The sequence below is a fragment of the Scyliorhinus torazame genome, chromosome 8, assembly GCF_047496885.1.
Source record: "Scyliorhinus torazame isolate Kashiwa2021f chromosome 8, sScyTor2.1, whole genome shotgun sequence".
Taxonomy (NCBI): Eukaryota; Metazoa; Chordata; class Chondrichthyes; order Carcharhiniformes; family Scyliorhinidae; genus Scyliorhinus; species Scyliorhinus torazame.
The window spans coordinates 206,358,342-206,379,391 of NC_092714.1; the positions used below are offsets into that span (position 1 = coordinate 206,358,342).

Sequence of the window (21,050 nt, forward strand, 5' to 3'; positions counted from 1 at the left end):
AATCGGCGCAATATCCGCCGACCAGTGCCAAAAACGGTGCAAGTCAGTCCAGCATCGCGCCACCCCAAAGGTGCGGAATCCTCCGCATCTTGAGCGGCCGAGCCCTAACCTTGAGGGGCTAGGCCCGCGCCGGACTGATTTCCGCCCTGCCAGCTGGCGGGAAAGGCCTTTGGTGCCCTGCCAGCTGGCGCGGAAATGACATTGCCGGGCAGCGCATGCGCGGGAGCGTCAGCGGCCGCTCACGGCATTCCCGCGCATGCGCAGTGGAGGGAGTCGCTTCCGTCTCCACCATGGCACAGGCCCGCCCGCGGATCGGTGGGCCCCGATCGCGGGCCAGGCCACCGTGGGGGCACCCCCCGGGGCCAGATCGCTCCGTGCCCCCCCCAGGACCTCGGAGCCCGCCGGTGCCGTCGTGTCCTGCCGGTAATTCCAGGCATTCCAGCAGCAGGACTTCGGCCCATTGCGGGCCGGAGAATTGCGGGGGGGGGGGGGGGGGGCGCCAACTGGCGCGGTGCGATTCCCACCCCCGCCGAATATCCGGTGCCGGAGAATTCGGCAACCGGCGGGGGCGGGATTCACGCCAGTCCCCGGCGATTCTCCGTCCCGGCGGGGGTCGGAGAATCTCGCCCAAGGTGAATGGTCCTCTTAAACTAATCAAGAAGTGTTTTTTCGAGCAAAGGGAAGAATCTTCCTTGTTAGACTATATATCCGTGTTCTCTGAGCAGCTCACAAGAGCCTGTGCTGTGGGTCACCTTAAAATCTTGCAGAAAACTATGAAATAGCAGGCAGTTAAGTAAGCCAAGGCCAGATCATTCAAACCAGGAGACGCATGTGCTAGTGACGCTACCAATGCAGGGTGAAGCACTGAAAGTCAAGTTTATTGTCACAAACAGTGTGGTAAAGAGAACTGCTGAGGTGAATCATTTGATTGATACCACAGATTGTAAGCAAAAACAATGGGCGGGATTCTCTAAAAATGGGGCTCTGTCCAATGACTCCGGCATCAACGGCCCCTGAAAGGGAGGAATTCTCACCTTTCTAGGGGGTTAGGTTGCTGCCGGAGTCGTCCCCGCAGCTCCAGCTGGCGCCGAAGGGCCGGCATGAGTTCGCGCATGCGCGGACCGGCTGGTGTATTTCCACGCATGCGCAGAAGGGCTGGCGTATTTCCGTGCATGCGCGGGGGTCCTCTTCTCCATGCCGGCCACTCGGCAATATGGCGGAGCCCTACAGGGGCCCAACGTGGGGGAACGAAGGCCCCCTACGGAACCAGCCCACCTGCAGATCAATCGCGGATCAGGCCACCGCGGGACCCTCCCCGGGTCGGATGGCCCCACACACTTACCTGCCAGGTCCCGCCGTGTGTGATGTGACCTCCGGTGGGACTGGGCAAAACTTTACGGCCACTTGACCCATCGGGGCCCGGAGAATCGCCGGGGCGCTGTCAACCACCCCCGACCGGCTTGGCGGGAATCCTGCCGGCCCTTGAAAAATGGCGCCGGAGAATAGGGCAGCCGACGTCAGTGCAGGATTCACACCTTTCCCCAGGGAGTCACTGACCCGGCGCCGGGTCGGAGAATCCCGGCCAATATGTTAAAGCAATATCACCACCAGGATAAGCAAGCACAGGCCTATCAGGCTGTGAGGAAAGAAGGGACAATAAGGATGAGTTTGAGTTAGCATTACAGAAACATTAATGCAGTGACCAGGGCTGATTGCTGGGAGCCTGTGTGTCGATGGAGTAAGAATCAGCGCTTACATAACAAAATTGACTTATAAAAGATGATATTCGATCAATGACTCCATAAGCGAGATTGGATGACAAATGAAGGCTTTATTGGACTAGATGTTTCCCCCAGCAGCGCAGGTACAGAATGCAGCTGCGAGGGAGACACAGACTCTTATACTCCGCCTTACTGGGCGGAACCAGCAGGCAGGCTTCACCAATGATCTTCCTGTCTCAGGTACCTCCCACACCAATGATCTTACAGCCTCAACCTAGGTACCGTAATACCCCTAATACCGACAACCACATTCACCCCCTGTTAAAAAAAAGAGTCCGGCGTGTCATACAGTGGTAGAGGTTATGGTGGTACCCGTTGGTTGTACAGTGTTTTGCCTTATTACATGTCACAACTATTTACAGTATTCATTTTACATGTACATATCAGAATGAAGCAATTAGTCGATCTGTGGCCCAGGTCATCCTCTGTGATCATCGCAGTTTCGGCGGTGGTGCAGGCGCTGGCTCGGGCATCAGTGACTCCGGGAGCGTGATTTCGGCTTCTTCGGTAGCTTCATCACCCCTGGGTGTGACCAGTGGAAGAACCGATCCACCTGGGAAGGGGGCAGCCGTGGGGTGCACCGGTGGGAGGGAGGGTGGGATTGGTGGTGGGGGGTTGGGGGGGTGGATCCTGCGGGCGCCAGGTCCCGTAGGGAGACCGTATCCTGCCGGCCGTCGGGGTACGCCACGTAGGCATACTGAGGGTTCGCGTGAAGGAGGTGGACCCTCTCTACCAATGGGTCCGACTTGTGCGCCCGCACGTGTTTGCGGAGCAGAATAGGTCCAGGAGCTGCCAGCCAGGTTGGGAGCGAGGTCCCGGAGGAGGACTTCCTATGGAAGACAAGGAGACCTTCATGAGGTGTTTCGTTTGTCGTGGTATACAGCAGTGATCAGATGGAGTGGGGTGCATCGGGAAGGACCTCCTGCCAGCGGGAGACTGGGAGATTCCTGGACCATAGGGTCAGTAGGACGGTCTTCCAGACTGTTCCGTTCTCCCTCTCTACCTGTCCGTTTCCCCGGGGGTTATAACTGGTCGTCCTGTTCGAGGCGATGCCCTTGCTGAGCAGGAATTGACGCAGTTTGTCGCTCATGAAGGAGGACCCCCTATCACTGTGTATGTAGGCGGGGAAACCGAACAGGGTAAAGATACTGTGGGGGGCTTTTATGACGGTGGCTGCGGTCATGTCGGGGCAGGGGCTGACGAATGGGAACCGGGAGTACTCGTCAATCACATTCAGGAAGTACGTGTTGAGGTTGGTGGAGGGGAGGGGCCCTTTGAAGTCTATACTGAGGCGTTCAAAGGGACGGAAAGCTTTTATCAGGTGCGCTTTCTCTGGCCTGTAGAAGTGAGGCTTGCAGTCCGCGCAGATTTGGCAGTTACTGGTGGCGGTCCTGACCTCCTCGAGGGAGTAGGGCAGGTTGCGGGTCTTGATAAAATGGAAGAATCGAGTAACCCCCGGGTGGCAGAGGTCCTCATGGAGGGTCCAGAGTCGGTCCACTTGTGCGTTGGCACATGTGCCGCGGGATAGGGCATCAGGAGCTTCGTTTAGCTTCCTGGGATGATACAAGATCTCACAGTTGTAGGTGGAGAGCTCGATCCTCCACCGCAAGATCTTATCGTTCTTTATCTTGACCCTGTGCATTATCGACCATGAAAGCTACCGACCGTTGGTCAGTGAGGTGAGTGAATCCCCTGCCGGCCAGGTAATGTTTCCAGTGCCACACAGCTTCTACTATGGCCTGGGCCTCCTTTTCAACAGAGGAATGATGGATTTCTGAAGCATGGAGGGTGCGTGAGAAGAAGGCCACGGGCCTGCCCGTTTGGTTGAGGGTGGCCGCCAGAGCTACGTTGGACGCGTCGCTCTCGACTTGGAAGGGAAGGGATTTGTCGATTGCGTGCATCGTGGCCTTTGCGATGTCCGCCTTTATGCGGCTGAAGGCCTGGCATGTCTCTGCCGACAGGGGGAAAGCCAAGGATTGGATAAGTGGGCGGGCCTTGTCCGCATAATTGGGGACCCACTGGGCGTAATATGAAAAAAATCCCAGGCCGCGTTTCAGGGCCTTGGAGCAGTGGGAGAGGGGAAACTCCTTGAGGGGGCGCATGCGTTCGGGATCTGGGTCAATGACTCCATCATGCACTACGTAGCCGAGGATGGCTAGACGGTCGGTGCTGAACACGCATTTGTCCTTGTTGTAGGTTAAGTTACGGGTTTATGCGGTATGAAGGAATTTGCGGAGGTTGATGCGTGGTCCTGCTGGTCGTGGCCGCAGGTGGATCCGTTGTCGAGGTAAGGAAACGTGGCCTGCAAACCTTACCGGTCAACCATTCGGTCCATCTCCCGTTGGAAGACCGAGACTCCATTTGTGACACCGAAGGGAACCTTTAGGAAGTGGTAGAGCCGCCCATCTGCTTCGAATGCAGTGTACTTGCGGTCGCCCGGGCGGATGGGGAGCTGGTGGTAGGCGGATTTGAGGTCCACCGTGGAAAAGACCTTGTATTGTGCAATCTGATTGACCAAATCAGATATGCGGGGGAGAGGGTACGCGTCGAGCTGCGTATACCTGTTGATGGTCTGACTATAATCAATGACCATCCTGTGCTTCTCCCCAGTCTTTACAACCACTACTTGAGCTCTCCAGGGGCTGTTGCTAGCCTCGATAATACCTTCCTTCAGTAGCCGCTGGACATCCGACCTAATGAAGGTCCGGTCCTGGGCAATGTACCGTCTGCCCCTGGTGGCGACGGGTTTGCAATCCCGGGTGAGGTTCGGAAAAAGGAAAGGTGGGTCGATCTTGAGGGTCACGAGGCTGCAGACAGTGAGCGGGGGTATAGGGCCACCGAATTTAAGGGTTAAGCTCTGGAGGTTGCATTGGAAGTCCAATCCCAGGAGCGTGGCTGCGCAGAGGTGAGGGAGGACGTAGAGTCGGAATTTTTTTAATTCTCTTCCCTGGACCGTGAGGTTCGCTACGCAGAACCCCTTGATCTCTACAGAGTGAGACCCGGAGGCCAGGGAGATTCTTTGGTTAACTGGGTGTATGGGAAGAGAACAGCGTCTTACCGTGTTGGGGTGTATGAAGCTCTCTGTGCTCCCGGAGTCGATCAGGCAGGATGTTTTGCGCCCGTTGATGAGCACGGTCGTCGTCGCGGTCGAGAGCGTTCGGTGCCGAGACTGGTCCAGGGTCGTGGTAAAAGTTGAAGATTTTCCTCGGGCGGTGTGTGGTCATCCAAATCGGAGTCCTGAGGCTCCAGCCAAGATGGCGGCCCCCACGCATCGCACATGGCTGGGGGTGGGCAAGATGGCAGCGCCCACGCATCGCACGTGGTCCCTGGGGAACAAGATGGCGGCGCTCGGGCCTGCACATGGCTCAGGAAAATGAAGATGGCGGCGCCCGCGGCCCGCACATGGCCCGTAAGTGGCACATGGAGAGAGTTGTGGTGGCGGCCCCGGTTCGCCCCAGAGCGTGGCGCCCGCGGTCGGGGATGTACGCGCGGGCGTTTTGGGAGGCCACATCCAGGGAGCTAGCAAGGGCCTGTGCCTCCTTGAGGCCTAGTGTCTCTTTCTCCAGCAGCCCTGATGGATTTAGGAGGACAGCATACCTGCAATGAATGCGTCCCGGATTAAAAGTTCTATGTGGTCGCTGGCTGAAACTTGCGGGTAGTCACAGTTCCTACCTAGTACCAAGTGTGCGTGGTAGAATTCATCCAGCGATTCCCCTAGCAGATGTCGGGCGTAATCCTGGCTTACTGGGCAAATGTAGTGTCCTTTCAACAGGGCCATCGCGGCCTCGAAATCGTCCGCATCCTCAATGAGGGTGTAGATCTCTGGGCTCACCCTCGAGTGGAGGACTTGCAGTTTCTGGTCCTGCGTGGGTGCAGCCGTGGCCGTCCTGAGGTACCCTTTGAAGCACGCCAGCCAGTGTTTGAAGGTTGCCGCTGAGTTTGCCACATGGGGGCTGAGTTGCAGACACTCCGGCTTGATTTGGAGGTCCATTCTTTAAAATCTAGACCAATAAATTGATGCTCGATCAATGACTCCAGAAGCGAGATTGGATGACAATTGAAAGCTTTATTGGACTAGATGGTTCCCCCAGCAGCGCAGGTATAGAATGCAGCTGCGAGGGAGACACAGACTCTTATACTCCGCCTTACTGGGCGGAAGCAGCAGGTAGGCTTCACCAATGATCTTCCTGTCTCAGGTACCTCCCACACCAATGATCTTACAGCCTCAACCTAGGTACCATAATACCCCTATTACCGACTACCACAAAAGGATACTGGCAGGTTCCCCGGATGACCCAAGCTAAAGAGATCACAGCTTTTATCACAACAGATAATTATTCCAATGCCAGGTTAGGCCATATGGTTAAGAAAGCCTCAAGCTACCTTCCAAAGGTTGATGAACCTGGCCCACCCATCTGTGTCGTATATATGGATGATCATATAACACCAGGAGGTAGCGCCTAGGCCTATTCTGAAAGTTACAGTCTGCTGAGCTAGTGGTAAATCTCACAACGAGTGAGTTCGCTAAAGCTCAGGTAACCCTAGATTATGTTGTGGGTCAAGGGTAGTTGCCCCGAGTAGCAAAGGAAGAGGCATTGATGGATTTCCCTGTCACCATTACTAAATGGGAAATAAGATGATTTTTGGGGGGTGTAGGTTACCACAAAAACCGTACAAACTTCACTACTATAACTGCCCCACAGACAGACTTGTAACAGAAATAAAGCAGAGATAGTGTAGTCAGGGTGGTGCCAAACAGCTTTGAAAAAGCCAAAAACATATTAATGAATGAACCCTGAGCTAATAGCTCCAAACTTTAACCAACCCTTTAAAGTGACAATCGATGCTGGTGACATCGGGTAGGTGTTGTCCTACTCCAAGATACTGGATTAGGTATCGACAGACCAGTTGGGTATTTCAAAAAAATAACTGAATATACACCAAAAGAGATAGTCCACTGTAAAGAAGGAAGCTCTTGGGACTGTTAATGGCTCTCAAACATTTTGAAATGTGCGGCACGGTAGCACACTGGTTAGCAAGTTGCTTCACAGCACTGGGTTCGATTCTCGGCTTGGGTCACTGACTGTGTGGAGACTATACATTCTCCCTGTGTCTGCCTGGGTTTCCTCCGGGTGCTCCGGTTTCCTCCCACAGTCCAAAGATGTGCAGGTTAGGTGAATTGGACGTTCTGAATTCTCCCTCAGTATACCCAAACAAGCGGCGGAGTGTGGCGACTAGGGGATTTTAACAGTAACTTCATTGCAATGTTAATGTAAGCCTACTTGTGACACCCATAAAAAAGATTATTATTAAATGTACATCTAAAATAGGTATAGGGAGACCATAGCCTACACAGATCATAACCCCTTAACATTTGTGGAGAGAGTCAAAATAAAAACGGCATGGCTATTTCAATGGAGCCTGCTTTTGCAATTCTATAATTTAAAGATGGGGAGCAGGGAATCAGCCTTTGCATTGCACCCTCTGTCAGTGGAAGCTAATGATCCTGCCAGCAAACTAAATTCCAAAGGAGGCTTCATGAAAAGAGTCCACATAATGAAAAAGGTCCCCGAGATTACATTGCAGTAGACCCTGCTCTCTGAATCTTCCATCTCAACATTGAGGGTCTGTTGGCAGCCAAGCAAAGCCTCATCAAAGTCCTTGCTGGTCAACACTCCGTTGATATCGTTTTCCTGCAGGAAACCCACATCTGAACAGAAGAAGCAGGCTGCTATTCCATTCCTCCTGTGCTACCACTCTTACGCCAAATATGGCCATCCATGTCTGAAACGACATTGCTGAAGCAAATCACCTGCCAATGACCACTTTCTCTGACACCCTAAAGGTTGGTGATGCCACCGAGCCAATGTCTACAAGCCTCCAAGCCCCAGCTGGGAGCAGCAAGTCTTGCTCGCCCTCCCCCACCCAGCCATGAGGGGAACCTTAACAGTCCCCATTCAGGCTGGGGATACCCGGTACTGGACAATGCCGGTGAAGCACTTGCAGAGTGGGCATCCAGGAATGATCTGACACTTATACACAGCCCCAAACAGTGAGGAACATTCCAATCAGCCAGATGTGTAGAGATTACTCTCCCAACTTATCAGTTCTCTTCATGGGACTCCCCACTCTGCACAGAGTTGGGTCTTAGATTACTTCCTGCACAGCCAACACCATCCTCTACTCATTCATATAGGCCTACATGTTCCAGTAGTTAACAGGCCCAAGAAGATGCGATGGAACTTCCGGAAAGCCAACTGGACAAGATACAGTGAAAATTTGGAAGGCAGCATCTCAACAATTGCACTACGAAACATCACTGTTCACGAAGCATACAACTGTCTCTGTGGTGCCATCTGTGGAGCAGTCTACGGCAATCTCTCTCGTCGGTCCCATATAAAATCCTTGAAATCCTCTTCCGTCAGCGCATATCCCCAATCATAGAAGACGTTCTTAGTGTCGATCAAGTTGGTTTCCACAAGGACTGCAGTACAGGGGAGAAGGCGCTACTCCTTGCCCCCCTTCATTGAAAACAGCTTTCGGAAAAGCTTGAAGAGATGCTATGTTCCTCAACCTCAAAGCACCCTATGACACCGTTTGGTGCACAGGCCCCCTCCTGAAGCTGTCACGGACCCTCCCCTCAGGCGACTAAAAACATTTGAACATTATTGAACAATCAAAGGTTCTGAGCTCACCTTGGATAGGCAAAGAGTACATGGAGAAGACAAACCAATGGACAAAGGCTCAGTACTGGCTCCAATCCTGTTCAACTTGTACAAAAACTATCTCCCGAAAATTCATATGTGCTGATGGCATCTGCCTTATAACTGAAGCCTCCGACTCTGACACCTTGGACTAGACCCTAGATGAGGACTTGTCAAAATTTGAACAATACTGCAACACATGGCGACTCAAGGCAAGCCCTGAAAAAAACAGTATCCAGCTTATTTCATCTTTACAATGCAAACACCAATAAGGAGCTTAACATCCAACTGAATGGCATCATCAACTTCAACATACCTTGGAGTGACTTAGATAGGACACTGACCTTTGGAAGACACCTAAATACAACTGCAACCAAGTTCAAATGCAAAAACAACTTGATTGCCGAACTAGCTCTCTCAACATGGGGTGCTGCTACCACCACCCTCTGCACCTCAGCACTCACAATCTCATACTCAGCAATAGAATACTGCACCCCTGTTTGGTCAAGATCATCACACACACAGAGTTAACACCCAACTGAATGCTCCCATGTGTATCACCACGTTCAACACCCCTCTCTTGGCTTCCTGTCCTGGCAAACATCACTCCTCCACATAACCGCCAACTTGCAATAACTCACAGAATGATCAAAGAAATTTGCAATTCTCCCCCTTGTCATTTGCCACTCAAGGTTGCTCTATTCAGCCCATGCAATGTGCGACTCCCATCAAGAAAGCCAATCTGGAAAAACCCTCCCACACAGAACCTCAATGCAAATTCCAATGAAAGGGAATCATTGGACATGACAAACAAGTACCTGGGAGGGGATTCTTCAGTCACCGACCCCAAAATCGCATTCGGCAATCGGCCGGAGAATAACCGTTTGCGCCAAAATTGGGGACTTTTGCGATGCTCCGCCCCCTCAAAATCATCGTGCTCTTTCAATATGCCACACGCCTTCCGGACGGCCTCAGGATGTCACCTGAGGACCTCCCCTGATGCTCCGCCCCCGATGAAGCCGAGTGCCTGATGGCTGGGAACACATCCTTTTTTTTTGTGAACCGTGTGTGGCAGCTGCGGATGGAGTCCAGCGCCGCCACAGTTGGTGGTGGGGGGTTCCACTGGCAGGGGGGCCCTCGTCGGGGGCTGGAGGGGCTGGCGGGGGTGTTCCGGGGGTGGCAAGGCTGGTTACAGGGGGACAGTTTCACGTGCGGCCAGTGTCATGTTGCACGGTGCGGCCGCTGCAGGCCGCCGCCGTGCGCATGTGCGGCAACGGACCTGGCATTTCTCCGGCCCTATCCGCAGGCAAAGCCGGGGGCTTTACGCTGCGCAGCTGGTAGCCCCCCCCCCCCCCCCCCCACCAGACGGAGGATCAGTGCAGCTTTTGCGCCATTTTTTCTGGCATAAAACAACACTGTTCCTACGTCGGCATCAGCACTTAGCCTGCAAATCGGAGTCTTAAACTCAAATCAGTTGCCTGGTTTCAACTTTCCAAGGAAAGGGTGGTCCACCCTTAACAGGTTCAGGACTGGCCACGGCACCTGCTTAGCCAACCTCCAAAAATGGGGCATTCGTGCCAGGCCCCTTTGTGTCCATGGGAGAGAGACCAAACTATGCACCACATCACAGGAGAATGTCCAATCCACAGATTCAGCAGAGGCCTATCTGCACTCAGCTCAGCAGGAGCAGAAGAAACTGCTTGGCTGAGGGATTTTCCATTTGCTAAATAAATAATCTAAAGATTACCCACATTGCAGGGAAAAACAATGTGATAGCTGATGATTTAGCCAGAATTTAACTCACAGAATCGTCCCAAAATTATGGCTGATGGATAGCTGATAGCCTTACCATAGGCCTTTTGAAAAGCCATATAAATTATTTGTACAGCATTACCATTGTCAATTCTCTCTGTTACCACCTCAGAAAATTCAGCATGGTTAGTCAAGCAGGTTTTTACCTTTTGAAATCCATGCTGACTATTCATCATTATTGCTGTGATTTTGCTCCCGCGTTCACCGCAAGCGGAAACAGCGATGTGGGCAAAAAATATTGCGAGACTCAGAAAACGCAAATATCACCATCGAGATAATGGGTGGGGTTCTTTGGCCTCCCCCGCCCGGAAATCAGATATTCCCACCCAAGGTTCAATGGGCCTTTACATGGCCTGCATCCCGTCTGTGGCGATCTTGCAGCAGGCGTGACCGAAGAATCCAGCCCTCGTTTTCCAATTCTCCCCACCCCTCGCCGGTGGTGTAATGGGGTTTCCACCCAGGAAGGTCGGGTACCTAATTTCAATACATTTCCATATAATTAACGGGCTTCCCGGCCGGATACTTCCCCCATGTTTGGAATTCGCCCTTCACAAACGTGAACCAGGTGGAGGGAATCCGCTTGGGGGCACATGGGTAAGTATAGCCCCCGGGAGGAGAGGAGTGTGCTTGGGCAGTACCCTGACACTGGGACCATTGCCAAGGGACAGTGACAGAGTGCCAGGTGGTTTAGTTGGGGCAGTGCCAGATGGTGGCCCTCTGGGGAGCAGTATTGGGAAGGGGGGGTTCCACATATCAGTTGGAGGGGGTCCACTTGTACGTGTGTGTGGGGGGGGGGGGGTCTGTGGGAGAGGGTCTCCGAATATGTGTAGCTTCTTGCCAGTTCCCTGTCACGACTAACAATATACGTAGTAATGCCTCTGCCATCCCTTCCCTAGATTCTTTAAAAACATCTGGAACAGGGATTTTATCATCGTTGAATTTATTTCATTTATTCAATACATCCACTTTTTTATTTTCATGTTTTTTATAGAATTTACAGTGCAGAAGGAGGCCATTCGGCCCATCGAGTCTGCACCAGCTCTTGGAAAGAGCACCCTACCCAAGGTCAACACCTCCACCCTATCCCCATAACTCAGTAACCCCACCCAACACTAAGGGCAATTTTGGACACTAAGGGCAATTTAGCATGGCCAATCCACCTAACCTGCACATCTTTGGACTGTGGGGGGAAACCGGAGCACCCGGAGGAAACCCACGCACACACGGGGAGGATGTGCAGACTCCGCACAGACAGTGACCCAAGCCGGAATCGAACCTGGGACCCTGGAGCTGTGAAGCAATTGTACTATCCACAATGCTACCGTGCTGCCTCTAAAGTTTCCAGTGCACTTCTCTTTACTCATCTCATCAGTCAATGTCGTATTTATTGGTTCTATCTCTCTGGTAAATACTGAAGCAAAATAATTTTTTAATAGCTCTGCCATCTCTCTATCGTTACCTGTGGTTAAATGGCCAGAGATCCCTGCAATGACATGGATTATGTTACAAGGTAAAAGTAAGTGGCGATGGGACAAATAAAGAAATAAAAAGATCAGGAGGAGCTTACAAAAGAACTAATACCAGCACCTGCTGTCTGGGAAAATGTGAGCACTGGTTATGATCTAAAATCAACATTGAGGCTGCAAGACTGAAAAATACCTTATCAAAAGATCCGGCATTCCCCAAGCTTGATTTGAACAGTTTAGGAAGCCAAGAACAGAAAGGTCAAAGTGGATTAGCAAGCAACCAGAAAATTGTGGTCTTGCTTGCGGACTGAAAAGAGGTGATCAGGAAAGCAATCTCCCATCTGACGCCTTTGACGATCACGATCTCTAAATTAATATTATTAAATAAAACTGCACACTATGATACCAGTAAGATAGAATTGGTTTGGGCTTTTAGTACATGACTTGCAGTTATGTCGTTTTAAAAACATAACATCTAGGTAAATTTACAAAGTTAATGTACACAGAGGTGTAGCATTTGCAGCATCAACAAACCATTACTGCTCAATGAATCATGAAAAGTTTCACTCCTTGTTTGCATACTTGTTATATTTGTTAATGATTCAACTTTTTTGCAATAAAGTGGATGAATTAATTGTGCAAATAGATGTGCATGGTTATGATACTGTTGGGTGACCAGGGATGGGAATTGAACATCCAGTGGTAATCAGTGTTTAGGAAGGATAGGCAAAAAGGAAAAGGCGGTGGGGTTGCATTGCTAGTTAAAGAGGAACAGGATAGTGAGAAAGGGTATTAGTTCTGACGATGTGGAATCTTTGTGGGGAGAGCTGAGAAACACCAAGGGGCAAACAACATTAGTGGGGATTGCATATAGACCCCTAAACTGTACTGGTGATGTTGGGAATTACATTAAACAAGAAATTAGAGATGCATGCGATAAAGGAACATCTGCAACAATTGTTCATTCCTGTCTAGTGCAAAAGTAAAATGGGAAAGATGGCCAAACATGGCTTTCAAGGTAAATTAAAGACAGCATGCAAATTGGCTGGAAAAAAAACCAGACCCGAGGATTGGGAGCAATTTCGAATTCAGCACTCTGCCCACATTACTGAAGAATCCTGAAAAGATAATGAGATTACCGCTACTTTATTTGCAAGAAAAAAGTTTTTTATATTTTAATTGGTAGAATTGATACCATTGTATGCATTGCCAAACAGATTGAAGAAGAAAATTTAGTGGGCTAATTTTGTGTAACGCACTCACTATATTCAGTGAAAAATAATAACCTTGGGCGGGATTCTCCCCTACCCAGCGGAGCGGGAGGTCCCGGCGGGATGGAGTGGCGTGAACCATTCCGGCGTCGGGCCGCCCCAAAGGTGCGGATTTCTCCGCAGCTTTAGGGGCCAAGCCCTCACCTTGAGGGGCTAGGCCCATGCCAGAGTGCCTGGCGTGCCGCCAACCAGCGAGAAAGGCCTTTGGCGCCACGCCAGCCAGGGCCGAAAGGACGCCGCCAGGCGGCGGAATTCCTGCATGCGGGGGAGCGTCAGCGGCTGCTGACATCATCCCCGCGCATGCGCAGGGAGGGTGTCTCTTACGCGTTGGCTATGGTGAAGACCGTGGCCGAGGCGGAGGGAAAAGAGTGCCCCCAAGGCACAGGCCCACCCGCGGATCGGTGGGCCCCGATCGCGGGCCAGGCCACCGTGGGGGCACTCCCTGGGGCCAGATCCCCCCGCGCCCCCCCCCCCCCCAGGATCCCGGAGCCCGCCCGCGCCGCCTAGTCCCGCCTGGAAGAGAGGTGATTTGATGCTCGCCGGCGGGACAGGCATTCCAGCAGCGGGACTTCGGCCCATCGCGGGCCGGAGAATCGCCGGGGGGGGGCCGCCGACCGACGCGACCGACGCGATTCCCGCCCCCGACGAATATCCGGTGCCGGAGAATTCGGCAATCGAGAGAATTCATCGGAGAATGGCGGCATTAACGTCAGCCCCCAACGATTCTCCGACACGGCGGGGGGTCAGGTAATCCCATCCCTTGTTTCAAGTTAAAAATTTAAAATATTTCTAATTACCTGCAGCCAAACAGATGCATAGTTGCCTGGCCTGAATTTGTGGTCCCTTTTTGCAATACAGTAACTCCAGTGCGTTTCCCATAAGAGAGACCAAACATTCTAGTCTTGTACCAGCTGAGAAAAGCTCTTCCTTTTATTTAACATTTTACTGAGGATATTATCTTCCTCTATGTAAAACGTGGTGAATATATATCTATATTTTTAAAGCCCTCCAAATTTTCCTTCTCTTTTCAAGGGTTCTAGTTTTTATTTTATTATGGAAGCAGAGTTTTGCTTGATTCAAGCTCCACAACTCTTGTTAATATATTTTTGAGGCGACGAAGCTACTAAATTTAAGCTGTAAACTGTTAAGTGCCCAGCTGGTTATATGGAATAACGCTGCTGTCATTATGAAACAAATGATGAAAATCCATCACAAGAGACTCATAAGTATGTGATGAATGTTATAGAGGCTGGATTTTCCCGGGTTTGGTAGTGAGTGGGAAAGTCCCAGAAGTCGAGACCCAAACTTGATGTCATGCTGCCCTCAGCAAGATCCCATCAGCAGAAATGAGGTGAATGAATATAATCTCTTCTATTGTGTTGATTGATAGGTCAGTATTGGTCAGGTCACCATGATCCCATGTGTTTCACAACTCTGAAGTGGTTTAATAGCCATCTAACTAAAGGTGAACAGTGCTGTGGTGAGTGGAATTCAGCAAGAAGTAATGGCATGGTCCTGCAGAATGGAAGTCTGTTTTAAATGTCAGGCTCCTTCAAAATTAGTTGATGGAGTTTTGCAAAGGTGGACTGACTTTTCACATTTCTTTCAGAGTGAAGTGGCACGAAGCATCTCAAGAGCTGGGAAGGTGAATGGCATCCGCAACCTCGTGGATATGGGGCAGCGAGGAGCGGAAGGGGAGTGGCAATGAGGGAGGGAGCGAGGAGCGTGGGGGTGGGTTCTGAAGGGAACTGAAGAGTGGGGTCTAGGAATTGGTGAGCTGAGCACCAGGGAGATATGGGGCCGAGCCAAGGGCTCAGGGAGCCGAGGAACAGTGCCAGGGAGCCGAGGGCCAAGGACCAGGAAGCCGAGGGATGGGGAGCCAAGACCCTGAGGAACTGAGGGAAGAGGAGCTAGGGCCAGAGAGCAGAGATTCTAGGGAGCAGGGCCCATGGACCAGAGCTGCCAGGGAGCAGGGCCCAAGTGGAGACTGTGAGAGAATGAGGGGGGAGAGAATGAGTGTGTGAGGGGGCATGTGTGTGTGAGGGGGCATGTGTGTTTGAGGGGGCAAGAGGATGTAAGGGGGGTACAGAATGTGAGGGAGTACAAAGTGCAAGAGGAGGTAGAGAGCATGAGAGGGGGTACAGAGCGCGGGAAGGGTTGAACGAGTGTGAGAGACTGAGGGAGTGTGAGGGGGTGAGAAAGTGTGAGGGGGAGAGACAGAGAGGGTGAGAGTGTGAGGGGTGAGATTGAGAGGTGGATAGAGGAGAGATAGTGTGTGGGAGGCAGAAGAGTGAGAGAATGAATGTCTCCATAAGTCTGGTTCACTCCCAATCTCACCCTCAGCTACACACACAATCGTACATTCTCATCCACTCTCACAGTGGCTGAGGGTGAATGAGTGAGCACCTTGAGACTGGGAGTGAATCAAACACACACATCCAACACTATTACACTCAAATGGCCATCTTTATTTGTTACTCATTGTTTTTTGCTGAGTTAGTTGTTTCTTTACATACCTGAGTTTTGTTTTGAAATTCATTTTTAATTTGTGCCAAACTTCATCTCTCTGAAATTAGCTCATTGGTCCCTTGAGGGAGAAAAAGTTTCAAATGTGCCCCCCAAGGAGAAAAGGTTGGACAAACCTGGCTTAAGCTGTAAACTGTTTGGTTCAGACAAAGCCAAGTGGATCGAGTGAGGGACAAAGTAGTTCAAGAACTGAAGAACTCCTTCAGTATCCAACCAGCATTCTGATCTGGCTATCGGCACCCTTATAATTTACACCTGGGGTGTACGGTAGCACAAATGACTAGCATTGTGGCTTCACAGCGCCAGGGTCCCAGGTTCAATTCCCGGCTTGGGTCACTGTCTGTGCGGAGTCTGCACGTTCTCCCTGTGTCTGCGTGGGTTTCCTCCGGGTGCTCCAGTTTCCTCCCACAGTCCAAAAATGTGCAGGTTAGGTGGATTGGCCATGATAAATTGCCCTCAGTGGCCAAAAAGGTTAGGAGGACTTATTGGGTTACGGGGATGGGGTGGAAGTGAGGGCTTAAGTGGGTTGGTGCCGACTCGATGGGCTGAATGGCCTCCTTCTGCACTGTATGTTCTAAACCTGCAGAGACATCATGAACTACAGGAGCAAGTCATTGGCATTATTACCTCATTCTCAAACCTTCCCTCCACCCCTTGAAAAAGCCTTAGTGATGTTGGATTTGTGGCGAATGTAAGAATTATGGGGTCACCTTGGGAAGCAGCCAACATACACAATCTACAGCATTTGTTTACAAACAATATATACATATAGAAATAGAACTATACTTGGACTTTGGCAAACAACAAGTGACACAGAAACTGAGAGGTGTTGCTACCTTGGTAACCATAGGTAGATGAGCGCTGACTGAAGGTTCTGCCTGTAGCTAATCCTTCAGGAGGTAGCAGAGATCAGTTTCTGGAGAACCTTAGCTTTTGCTGGTCATTATGGATAAGCAGCCACATCTTCATCTGGGAGTGGTTTGTGTATGTGACTATGTTTCTGCAGCAAGTAGTACAGCTATACTACTACTCATATGTTTACCTATCTCAGGGATGCAATAACTCAAACTCTGGTCTGGAACAATGTGTAGTAATGGAAGTCATTAGTTAGACCAAGCAGAAGACATTGGCTGATTGGTGCTGTGTCAATATCGAGTCCTTCATTGGTATCATGTTAATGGACACTAATGAGTAATGACAATGTTAGCGTTAATAAGTTCCTTTTCCATTGCTGGGTTTTGTAAAATTATTTTCCCTTCCTTTCGAATCACATAACTTACAGTGCAGAAGGAGGCCATTCGGCCCATCGAGTCTGCACCAGCCTTTGGAAAGAGCACCCTACTTAAGCCCAGACTTGATTGGTGCCAGCAATGGAAACCAATCCATTATAAGTAACAACCTCGCCCCACACTCCTGATTTCATGTTTTTCTATCCAGGGTGCCCTCCATCACCATTGTCTGAAAACAACACATACATTCTCATTCTTAAAATCACACATGGTGGCTATGAAATGTCAGTGTTATTTAAAAAGCAGTTTTCAGATTGTCAATTACAGGCAAAGCAAGTGCAATGTTCTGGTAGTATTTCTATCACTTCAATCTCCACTATCAAAAGTAATCTGTCCAATTATTACAGAATGCGAATGGTTAATAACACAATCCTATGAGCAATGACTGGTTCGGGCGTGAAGAAAAAAATGGGCTATGGCTAAATACAAGGGGGCGTGGACAAGGCACACCTCTTACACTTGTTGAACACTCGAACTTTCAAGAAAACAGTGTTATTGCACTTCAGAAAATGTACCGATAATAGTGTGAATAGTCTTGTCCCCAAAGATAACAAATCATTTCAGAAAGCGGAAGGGAAAATGTTCCCCACTTTTGTTTTAGCTTTGCCAAAACGTCGCACTTTAAAGTTAATATTGTCGTAATAAAGTTAACATTGATGAAACAAGTTCTCTGAAAAATATCGCAACTTCAATCACGTTCTGACATTAAAATGTCGCAATCTGACCCCTTAAGTCTTTCTCCAGACGAATATGGTTTGGTCTGCAGTGAAAAGAGGTAAGACTTGCCTGCAGTAAAGCACCTTGTCCTCAGCACAGGTCCGATTGCAGTCAGCCACAGACAGCAAGGAGAGATAACCCTCCACAGGCCAGCTCTCTCGTCACTCGAGGCCAGTCTCGCCAGCAGCTTGTTACCTGCGAGCTGGAGTTGAACACAATTGCTCAAGGGTGGAGCTATCACTGCCAACCGCAATCCTTTGTCAGATTGTGTCCAGAGCTGGTGCGGCACTCGGGGAAAAAAATCCAGCATGCAAACAATTTCTCAAGAGAACTTGCTGCAGAAATGTAGCAACAATGAAAAACATCCACCCAACCCACGTAAGGTCAACTCCTGTCAGCAGCTAACAAAAGTTTTACTAGAAATTACTGTGAGAGATTGGGGAAAAAAATCAAACCACGAGAAGAAAATTGTAATTGGTGAAGGGATTTTTGTTCCTATTGCAATAGCGTATAACATTCCTTCGTATAACAAATCCCACCAAATGATTTTTTTATTAGCTTTTCACTATTTCGTCGCAATAATTTAGTAGCCAAAAAGTGTTAAGACAAAAAAAACCTATGTCAAACAAATGTAAAGAATGGATGATAAAAGTAGCAGTGTAACAGTATCGAAATCCAAAACGAAACATATCCTTGGAATATGAAGGTAACACTTGCTGCCAGCAATGAACTGAAATGATAACGTGCTGTTGGCACTCTGATCACATGAAACAAAAATTGGCAGTGTAAATTCTTTGTGGGAGTAAAGATAACGTTTCAGACAAGAAGTTTAAAGATTATACAATGCACCACTGTTTTTGCTACTCTGACTGGAGTACTAAACTAAACATTGTGTTTCAGTTGAACAACCTTCGACTAAACCTTTTGCCTGACATTATTTTGTAACAAATGTGAGTTTGGCATGTGTGAATGTTCCGAAAGCTGAGTTCAGAAGCAATGAAGAAAAAGAAAAGCTTTGAAAAATGCAAGATCATTTCACGTTGATACATTTGGTAAATGTGTGCGAAATATTTGAAGGCCAGGGTGAACTCTACATAGGTGCAACCTGCTGACTTGATTTGGGGTTTAGCATGAGGTGTGCGAAGACACAAATGCAGCAGCAACCTCTGGATTTTCGATTTGATGAAATGAATTTGTTGCATTTATGCAATGTTTGTTTTCTGAAAATAGCCAGCATCACACCATCACGGCAACTATAGGGCTGGAGAGGTTTTTAGTAAATTTTTAAAAAGTTGGCATGTGACATTCCAGAACCACTGCAAAATAGAGAACCGTGACAGAGATTGAGAATTGGTGAGAAATAAAAAACATTCTGACTTAACAACCACTTGCATTTATATAGTGTCGTTAACATAGGAAATTGTCACAAGGTGCCTCACAGGAGTGTTATTATAATGACACAGGGGAGGCTAACTGTAGACATAAGATAGATTTATTTACAAGTATTTACAATGGTTTTCATAACGCAACATCTCACTCCCAGTGCAATCATAGCTGGGGGGACTTAGCTCACCAGGCCCTGATCTGGGCCTGCTTTTAATCTTTGCTCATAACAAGCCCCAGCTAGTAGGCCTCTGCCACCTACCAGGGGAGATAGTACTCCACAAGTCCCATGGGGTGGTCAATGAAGGTTTCCCGATGGTCCTTGTGAGGGTAATGACAGTTATAGACCATAAGACATAGAAGCAGAATTATGCCACTCGGCCCATCGAGTCTGCTCTGCCATTCAATCATGGCTGATCTGTTTCTCATCCCCATTCTCCTGCCTTCTCCCCATAACCCCTGTACCCCTTATTAATCAAGAACCTCTCTATCTTTGTCTTAAAGACACTCAGTGATTTAACCTCCACAGCTTTCTGCAGCAAAGAGTTCCACAGATTCACCACCCTCTAGCTGAAGAAATTCTTTCTCTTCCCTGTTTTAAAGTATCGTCCCTTCAGGCTGAGGCTGGTAGGTTTTTCCTACCAGTGGTAACACCCTCTCCACGTCCACTCTATCTAGGTCTCTGAATATCCTGTAAGATTCAATAAGATCCCCCCTCATCCTTCTAAACTCCATCGAGTACAGACCCAGAGTTCTCAACAGTTCCTCATATGACAAGCTCTTCATTCCAGGGATCGTCCTTGTGAATCACCTCTGGACCCTTCCAAGGCCAGCACATCCTTCCTTAGGTATGGGGCGCAAAACTGCTCACGATACTCCAAATGGTGTCTAACCAGAGCCTGCTAAAGCCTCAGAAGTGCATCTCTGCTCTTGTATTCTAGCCCTCCTGATTTCCTAAGCTTTTTCACATTTAGAAAATAGTCTATGCCTCCATTCTTCCTATCAAAGTGCATAACTTTTCCACATTAACAAACAAAATTTGGCACCAATCCACATAAGGTAATAGTGTAATGAAATGAAGATAGGGGGCTGGATTCTCCGTTTGGGGGACTAAGTCCCCAGGCCGACGTGAAAACGGTGGTGTTTTATGCCAGCAAAACTGCCGCAAAAGAGCCACCGATTCCCTATTTTGCTGGGGGCTAGCAGGGAGGCAGCGTAGAGGTCGCAGCTCTAGCTGCCCATACGGCCCTGAGCATTTCCGGTACAGTGGCCAGCCATACTCATGGCGGAAGCTGCAGTGGCCGCACTGTGCTCCATGGCGGACTCAGCGTGCGGACCCAGACTGCAAAAGTAGTGCCCCTCTTTGGCCACTCGTGTGCCCCGGACCGCCTGCCCATAGTGCCGCCAGCCCCGAATGAAGCCGCCCCTGCTCGCGGATCGGCCCTCCCCCTACTGTGGCGGTGCTGGACTGAGTGCGCAGTCGCCACACGAGGTTCCCAATTGGTGTGACCATGAGAGACCCACACCATCGGGAATTCAGCCGGTCAGGGATGGAGCATCGCAGGGCGGGTTTCAGGCAATGGCCTGAGGCCGTGGATACTTGGCGCGGCGTACTCCTAGAGTATGGCAATTTTCGGGGGGTGGAGACTATGAAAACAGGCACCGCCCCTGATATTGCCGTCAAAACTGATTCTCCACCCCGTCGCTGAACACGATTTTGCCGTTGAGGAGCGGAGAATCCAGCCCAGGGTTTGAGCGGCATCATAATGGAGGAAAGAGAGGCACTGAGTATTAGGGAGTCAATTCCAGCATTAAGGGCCCAGGCAGCTGAAGGCATGGACTCCTTCGGTGAAGTGATTAAAATCAGGGATGTGCAAGAGGCCAAATGTGGAACAGCACAGAGATCTGTCAGGGGTCGGGCCGCAGAAGCTTAGCGATAGGGAGAATTTGAAGTTGAGACATTGTCAGACCCAAAGCCAATGTAGGTCAGTGAGCACACGAGTAATGGGGGTGAGTTAGGACACCAGTAGCAAATTTTCGGAAAAATTCTGTCATGATATTCAAACATGCAGCTAATGAACACATATAATAGGACACAACC

At 49.8% G+C, this 21,050-nt stretch overlaps 1 protein-coding gene across 1 annotated transcript in view; it reads right to left on the reverse strand.

The window, feature by feature from the left end:
• The window catches only part of LOC140428342 (breast carcinoma-amplified sequence 1-like), a 269,364-nt gene extending 251,645 nt beyond the window's left edge, over window positions 1-17,719 (reverse strand). Inside the window, exon 1 of the mRNA XM_072514703.1 lies at window positions 17,636-17,719. The gene's annotated coding sequence lies outside the window, so the exon portion shown is untranslated. The remainder of the gene's footprint in view (window positions 1-17,635) is intronic.
• Between the last annotated feature and the right edge of the window lie 3,331 nt (window positions 17,720-21,050).